This window comes from Salvelinus alpinus, chromosome 15 (assembly GCF_045679555.1).
Source record: "Salvelinus alpinus chromosome 15, SLU_Salpinus.1, whole genome shotgun sequence".
NCBI classification, from domain to species: Eukaryota; Metazoa; Chordata; class Actinopteri; order Salmoniformes; family Salmonidae; genus Salvelinus; species Salvelinus alpinus.
In genome coordinates, this window is record NC_092100.1 from 6,647,819 (window position 1) to 6,655,828 (window position 8,010).

An 8,010-nucleotide genomic window follows, 5' to 3' on the forward strand; every position below is an offset into this window, starting at 1 on the left:
AATTCCACCATGGAAAACACAGGGCCATCAGACATCAGTCCAGTTCCTCTCCTCACCAGCATTAATTCCTCTGATCATTTGAACAGGGCGAGGGAGCACAAAGCACACACAAGCTGCATTCAGTAACAATATTCTTATTTGTCTTATAAATAAAAGGCAGTTGCTCCCTGACAACACAAGGAACTTTGATCGTATTAAAAGGGCAGGGGAGACTAGCCCATATAAGCTGAATTTAGTCAATTCAGCATCAAACGCTTACTACAAGGCAGTGTTGCTGATTAAATAATGCAAGAGCACACCCTAGTGGACAAAATGCTTACAGCACCTGGTATTCCCAGGCAGTCTCCCATCCAAGTACTAACCAGGCCCGACCCTGCTTAGCTTCCGAGATCAGACGAGATCGGGTGTATTCAGGTAGGTAAGGCCGTAAGCGAAGGAACAACTCTTGGTACACCATATAGAGTCAAAGTGAGTCTGATAAACAGACATTGCATTTTCACCAATTAGATAAGCAGCTTGAGCTTTGGGTCACTCAAAAAGGGGAAGAATTACATATACTGTAGCCATCACTTTTTAGCACAGATAGTTGGATGAAATACAAACAAACCTTGCTAACATTTCAAAGCGAGGGCACATATTTCAGCCTTGTGGGAAAAAATGGACAAATACAATGACTTCTGACAAATACATCATTAGCAACAATTTCCCATGCAGCTAGCCTACTAGCCAGAATAAATACACAAAAGCTCTGAATGTTGAAAAAACTATTGCATTGTTCTGTGCTAAGGAGGAGCGCATGTATGGACAATTTCATATTGTAAGCGCATGGGGCGCGTATGACACATCATGACTGGGGGTGGGGTTAGAGCGGCTTCTCAACTATCTCTTGATTGAAGTACCAGCGTGGCATAAATACCATGCTGCATTTGGCAACATGATGTTTCCACAAAATGCCAACAATGTTTCGCTACAAACAAATGTTTCCACCTTTTGATTAGTCCACCTTTCAATTGGTCCAGAAAATCTCTTTCAAAACTGACTTCAAAGATCTCCATACGCACAAGTCAACCTCAAGGTTTATCATCATACAAGACATCAGGGGAGAGCGCGAACGCAGTCCCCCACTACCATAAATTATGCAATCGAGATTTCCACATTTGGGAAATTCGCAGGGGTCAGCACAACCAGAGTGCAATGGCTGAGCCTCGCCTCGCCCTGGGTGAACCGCCTTCTTGATCACGGTAGCTCCCTTGCCAGGTAAGTATGACGTATACACATCGGTGGAGGGCAAGTCTCTCCAGTGCCAACATTTTCGTCTAACGGTAACCACTTTGTGTTCTGATAATATCACATCACTTCGACCTGCGTGAAATGCCGTTTAGGAATGCACTTGCAGACAGAGTGGTGAAAAAGTTGTTTATTTTGTTTACTAGATTATATCAGTGAACCACTAGATTCCCATCATGCAACACTGTAGAAAAAATCACCAATGACTTTTTAATATCTTAATTAACCTGTCTGATATCACAAATGTATGCGATATGACGAAATACAATCACATTCAGACACACACACAGACAAATGCATGAAACCAATTGATTTATTATCGATAACATCTCACATTCTCTTGTGCTTTTGATTTACTCCGTAAAAGAAGGGTTGTAATTCCACCATGGAAAACACAGGGCCATCAGACATCAGTCCAGTTCCTCTCCTCACCAGCATTAATTCCTCTGATCATTTGAACAGGGCGAGGGAGCACAAAGCACACACAAGCTGCATTCAGTAACAATATTCTTATTTGTCTTATAAATAAAAGGCAGTTGCTCCCTGACAACACAAGGAACTTTGATCGTATTAAAAGGGCAGGGGAGACTAGCCCATATAAGCTGAATTTAGTCAATTCAGCATCAAACGCTTACTACAAGGCAGTGTTGCTGATTAAATAATGCAAGAGCACACCCTAGTGGACAAAATGCTTACAGCACCTGGTATTCCCAGGCAGTCTCCCATCCAAGTACTAACCAGGCCCGACCCTGCTTAGCTTCCGAGATCAGACGAGATCGGGTGTATTCAGGTAGGTAAGGCCGTAAGCGAAGGAACAACTCTTGGTACACCATATAGAGTCAAAGTGAGTCTGATAAACAGACATTGCATTTTCACCAATTAGATAAGCAGCTTGAGCTTTGGGTCACTCAAAAAGGGGAAGAATTACATATACTGTAGCCATCACTTTTTAGCACAGATAGTTGGATGAAATACAAACAAACCTTGCTAACATTTCAAAGCGAGGGCACATATTTCAGCCTTGTGGGAAAAAATGGACAAATACAATGACTTCTGACAAATACATCATTAGCAACAATTTCCCATGCAGCTAGCCTACTAGCCAGAATAAATACACAAAAGCTCTGAATGTTGAAAAACTATTGCATTGTTCTGTGCTAAGGAGGAGCGCATGTATGGACAATTTCATATTGTAAGCGCATGGGGCGCGTATGACACATCATGACTGGGGGTGGGGTTAGAGCGGCTTCTCAACTATCTCTTGATTGAAGTACCAGCGTGGCATAAATACCATGCTGCATTTGGCAACATGATGTTTCCACAAAATGCCAACAATGTTTCGCTACAAACAAATGTTTCCACCTTTTGATTAGTCCACCTTTCAATTGGTCCAGAAAATCTCTTTCAAAACTGACTTCAAAGATCTCCATACGCACAAGTCAACCTCAAGGTTTATCATCATACAAGACATCAGGGGAGAGCGCGAACGCAGTCCCCCACTACCATAAATTATGCAATCGAGATTTCCACATTTGGGAAATTCGCAGGGGTCAGCACAACCAGAGTGCAATGGCTGAGCCTCGCCCTGGGTGAACCGCCTTCTTGATCACGGTAGCTCCCTTGCCAGGTAAGTATGACGTATACACATCGGTGGAGGGCAAGTCTCTCCAGTGCCAACATTTTCGTCTAACGGTAACCACTTTGTGTTCTGATAATATCACATCACTTCGACCTGCGTGAAATGCCGTTTAGGAATGCACTTGCAGACAGAGTGGTGAAAAAGTTGTTTATTTTGTTTACTAGATTATATCAGTGAACCACTAGATTCCCATCATGCAACACTGTAGAAAAAATCACCAATGACTTTTTAATATCTTAATTAACCTGTCTGATATCACAAATGTATGCGATATGACGAAATACAATCACATTCAGACACACACACAGACAAATGCATGAAACCAATTGATTTATTATCGATAACATCTCACATTCTCTTGTGCTTTTGATTTACTCCGTAAAAGAAGGGTTGTAATTCCACCATGGAAAACACAGGGCCATCAGACATCAGTCCAGTTCCTCTCCTCACCAGCATTAATTCCTCTGATCATTTGAACAGGGCGAGGGAGCACAAAGCACACACAAGCTGCATTCAGTAACAATATTCTTATTTGTCTTATAAATAAAAGGCAGTTGCTCCCTGACAACACAAGGAACTTTGATCGTATTAAAAGGGCAGGGGAGACTAGCCCATATAAGCTGAATTTAGTCAATTCAGCATCAAACGCTTACTACAAGGCAGTGTTGCTGATTAAATAATGCAAGAGCACACCCTAGTGGACAAAATGCTTACAGCACCTGGTATTCCCAGGCAGTCTCCCATCCAAGTACTAACCAGGCCCGACCCTGCTTAGCTTCCGAGATCAGACGAGATCGGGTGTATTCAGGTAGGTAAGGCCGTAAGCGAAGGAACAACTCTTGGTACACCATATAGAGTCAAAGTGAGTCTGATAAACAGACATTGCATTTTCACCAATTAGATAAGCAGCTTGAACTTTGGGTCACTCAAAAAGGGGAAGAAATTACATATACTGTAGCCATCACTTTTTAGCACAGATAGTTGGATGAAATACAAACAAACCTTGCTAACATTTCAAAGCGAGGGCACATATTTCAGCCTTGTGGGAAAAAATGGACAAATACAATGACTTCTGACAAATACATCATTAGCAACAATTTCCCATGCAGCTAGCCTACTAGCCAGAATAAATACACAAAAGCTCTGAATGTTGAAAAACTATTGCATTGTTCTGTGCTAAGGAGGAGCGCATGTATGGACAATTTCATATTGTAAGCGCATGGGGCGCGTATGACACATCATGACTGGGGGTGGGGTTAGAGCGGCTTCTCAACTATCTCTTGATTGAAGTACCAGCGTGGCATAAATACCATGCTGCATTTGGCAACATGATGTTTCCACAAAATGCCAACAATGTTTCGCTACAAACAAATGTTTCCACCTTTTGATTAGTCCACCTTTCAATTGGTCCAGAAAATCTCTTTCAAAACTGACTTCAAAGATCTCCATACGCACAAGTCAACCTCAAGGTTTATCATCATACAAGACATCAGGGGAGAGCGCGAACGCAGTCCCCCACTACCATAAATTATGCAATCGAGATTTCCACATTTGGGAAATTCGCAGGGGTCAGCACAACCAGAGTGCAATGGCTGAGCCTCGCCCTGGGTGAACCGCCTTCTTGATCACGGTAGCTCCCTTGCCAGGTAAGTATGACGTATACACATCGGTGGAGGGCAAGTCTCTCCAGTGCCAACATTTTCGTCTAACGGTAACCACTTTGTGTTCTGATAATATCACATCACTTCGACCTGCGTGAAATGCCGTTTAGGAATGCACTTGCAGACAGAGTGGTGAAAAAGTTGTTTATTTTGTTTACTAGATTATATCAGTGAACCACTAGATTCCCATCATGCAACACTGTAGAAAAAATCACCAATGACTTTTTAATATCTTAATTAACCTGTCTGATATCACAAATGTATGCGATATGACGAAATACAATCACATTCAGACACACACACAGACAAATGCATGAAACCAATTGATTTATTATCGATAACATCTCACATTCTCTTGTGCTTTTGATTTACTCCGTAAAAGAAGGGTTGTAATTCCACCATGGAAAACACAGGGCCATCAGACATCAGTCCAGTTCCTCTCCTCACCAGCATTAATTCCTCTGATCATTTGAACAGGGCGAGGGAGCACAAAGCACACACAAGCTGCATTCAGTAACAATATTCTTATTTGTCTTATAAATAAAAGGCAGTTGCTCCCTGACAACACAAGGAACTTTGATCGTATTAAAAGGGCAGGGGAGACTAGCCCATATAAGCTGAATTTAGTCAATTCAGCATCAAACGCTTACTACAAGGCAGTGTTGCTGATTAAATAATGAGAGAGCACACCCTAGTGGACAAAATGCTTACAGCACCTGGTATTCCCAGGCAGTCTCCCATCCAAGTACTAACCAGGCCCGACCCTGCTTAGCTTCCGAGATCAGACGAGATCGGGTGTATTCAGGTAGGTAAGGCCGTAAGCGAAGGAACAACTCTTGGTATACCATATAGAGTCAAAGTGAGTCTGATAAACAGACATTGCATTTTCACCAATTAGATAAGCAGCTTGAACATCGGGTCACTCAAAAAGGGGAAGAAATTACATATACTGTAGCCATCACTTTTTAGCACAGATAGTTGGATGAAATACAAACAAACCTTGCTAACATTTCAAAGCGAGAGCACATATTTCAGCCTTGTGGGAAAAAATAGACAAATACAATGACTTCTGACAAATACATCATTAGCAACAATTTCCCATGCAGCTAGCCTACTAGCCAGAATAAATACACAAAAGCTCTGAATGTTGAAAAACTATTGCATTGTTCTGTGCTAAGGAGGAGCGCATGTATGGACAATTTCATATTGTAAGCGCATGGGGCGCGTATGACACATCATGACTGGGGGTGGGGCTAGAGCAGCTTCTCAACTATCTCTTGATTGAAGTACCAGCGTGGCATAAATACCATGCTGCATTTCGCAACATGATGTTTCCACAAAATGCCAACAATGTTTCGCTACAAACAAATGTTTCCACCTTTCGATTGGTCCACAAAATCTCTTTCAAAACTGACTTCAAAGATCTCCATAAGCACAAGTCAACCTCAAGGTTTATCATCAAACAAGACATCAGGGGAGAGCGCGAACGCAGTCCCCCACTACCATAAATTATGCAATCGAGATTTCCGCATTTGGGAAATTCGCAGGGGTCAGCACAGCCACAGTGCAATGGCTGAGCAGCCTTCTTGAACAGCCTTCTTGATCACGGTAGCTCCCTTGCCAGGTAAGTATGACTTTTACACATCGGTGGAGGGCAAGTCTCTCCAGTGCCAACATTTTCGTCTAACGGTAACCACTTTGTGTTCTGATAATATCACATCACTTCGACCTGCGTGAAATGCCGTTTAGGAATGCACTTGCAGACAGAGTGGTGAAAAAGTTGTTTATTTTGTTTACTAGATTATATCAGTGAACCACTAGATTCCCATCATGCAACACTGTAGAAAAAATCACCAATGACTTTTTAATATCTTAATTAACCTGTCTGATATCACAAATGTATGCGATATGACGAAATACAATCACATTCAGACACACACACAGACAAATGCATGAAACCAATTGATTTATTATCGATAACATCTCACATTCTCTTGTGCTTTTGATTTACTCCGTAAAAGAAGGGTTGTAATTCCACCATGGAAAACACAGGGCCATCAGACATCAGTCCAGTTCCTCTCCTCACCAGCATTAATTCCTCTGATCATTTGAACAGGGCGAGGGAGCACAAAGCACACACAAGCTGCATTCAGTAACAATATTCTTATTTGTCTTATAAATAAAAGGCAGTTGCTCCCTGACAACACAAGGAACTTTGATCGTATTAAAAGGGCAGGGGAGACTAGCCCATATAAGCTGAATTTAGTCAATTCAGCATCAAACGCTTACTACAAGGCAGTGTTGCTGATTAAATAATGAGAGAGCACACCCTAGTGGACAAAATGCTTACAGCACCTGGTATTCCCAGGCAGTCTCCCATCCAAGTACTAACCAGGCCCGACCCTGCTTAGCTTCCGAGATCAGACGAGATCGGGTGTATTCAGGTAGGTAAGGCCGTAAGCGAAGGAACAACTCTTGGTATACCATATAGAGTCAAAGTGAGTCTGATAAACAGACATTGCATTTTCACCAATTAGATAAGCAGCTTGAACATTGGGTCACTCAAAAAGGGGAAGAAATTACATATACTGTAGCCATCACTTTTTAGCACAGATAGTTGGATGAAATACAAACAAACCTTGCTAACATTTCAAAGCGAGGGCACATATTTCAGCCTTGTGGGAAAAAATGGACAAATACAATGACTTCTGACAAATACATCATTAGCAACAATTTCCCATGCAGCTAGCCTACTAGCCAGAATAAATACACAAAAGCTCTGAATGTTGAAAAACTATTGCATTGTTCTGTGCTAAGGAGGAGCGCATGTATGGACAATTTCATATTGTAAGCGCATGGGGCGCGTATGACACATCATGACTGGGGGTGGGGCTAGAGCGGCTTCTCAACTATCTCTTGATTGAAGTACCAGCGTGGCATAAATACCATGCTGCATTTCGCAACATGATGTTTCCACAAAATGCCAACAATGTTTCGCTACAAACAAATGTTTCCACCTTTCGATTGGTCCACAAAATCTCTTTCAAAACTGACTTCAAAGATCTCCATAAGCACAAGTCAACCTCAAGGTTTATCATCAAACAAGACATCAGGGGAGAGCGCGAACGCAGTCCCCCACTACCATAAATTATGCAATCGAGATTTCCGCATTTGGGAAATTCGCAGGGGTCAGCACAGCCACAATGCAATGGCTGAGCAGCCTTCTTGAACAGCCTTCTTGATCACGGTAGCTCCCTTGCCAGGTAAGTATGACTTTTACACATCGGTGGAGGGCAAGTCTCTCCAGTGCCAACATTTTCGTCTAACGGTAACCACTTTGTGTTCTGATAATATCACATCACTTCGACCTGCGTGAAATGCCGTTTAGGAATGCACTTGCAGACAGAGTGGTGAAAAAGTTGT

The 8,010-nt window shown here is 42.2% G+C and overlaps 1 protein-coding gene and 10 non-coding genes across 27 annotated transcripts in view; 1 reads left to right on the forward strand and 10 right to left on the reverse strand.

The window, feature by feature from the left end:
- The window catches only part of LOC139539416 (ephrin type-B receptor 3-like), a 152,764-nt gene that overhangs the window by 18,508 nt on the left and 126,246 nt on the right, over nt 1-8,010 (forward strand). The gene's annotated exons all lie outside the window — the stretch shown is intronic.
- On the reverse strand, nt 314-432 carry LOC139540584 (5S ribosomal RNA). Its single transcript, XR_011668244.1, has one exon. It is a non-coding gene; the product is annotated as a 5S ribosomal RNA (ribosomal RNA).
- Nucleotides 1,097-1,265, reverse strand: LOC139540556 (U1 spliceosomal RNA). Its single transcript, XR_011668220.1, has one exon. It is a non-coding gene; the product is annotated as a U1 spliceosomal RNA (small nuclear RNA).
- Nucleotides 1,977-2,095, reverse strand: LOC139540542 (5S ribosomal RNA). Its single transcript, XR_011668207.1, has one exon. It is a non-coding gene; the product is annotated as a 5S ribosomal RNA (ribosomal RNA).
- LOC139540550 (U1 spliceosomal RNA) lies at nt 2,759-2,922 on the reverse strand. The gene has a single exon (XR_011668215.1). It is a non-coding gene; the product is annotated as a U1 spliceosomal RNA (small nuclear RNA).
- LOC139540543 (5S ribosomal RNA) lies at nt 3,634-3,752 on the reverse strand. Its single transcript, XR_011668208.1, has one exon. It is a non-coding gene; the product is annotated as a 5S ribosomal RNA (ribosomal RNA).
- Nucleotides 4,417-4,580, reverse strand: LOC139540551 (U1 spliceosomal RNA). The gene has a single exon (XR_011668216.1). It is a non-coding gene; the product is annotated as a U1 spliceosomal RNA (small nuclear RNA).
- LOC139540544 (5S ribosomal RNA) lies at nt 5,292-5,410 on the reverse strand. The gene has a single exon (XR_011668209.1). It is a non-coding gene; the product is annotated as a 5S ribosomal RNA (ribosomal RNA).
- Nucleotides 6,059-6,219, reverse strand: LOC139540558 (U1 spliceosomal RNA). The gene has a single exon (XR_011668222.1). It is a non-coding gene; the product is annotated as a U1 spliceosomal RNA (small nuclear RNA).
- LOC139540545 (5S ribosomal RNA) lies at nt 6,931-7,049 on the reverse strand. The gene has a single exon (XR_011668210.1). It is a non-coding gene; the product is annotated as a 5S ribosomal RNA (ribosomal RNA).
- LOC139540559 (U1 spliceosomal RNA) lies at nt 7,698-7,858 on the reverse strand. Its single transcript, XR_011668223.1, has one exon. It is a non-coding gene; the product is annotated as a U1 spliceosomal RNA (small nuclear RNA).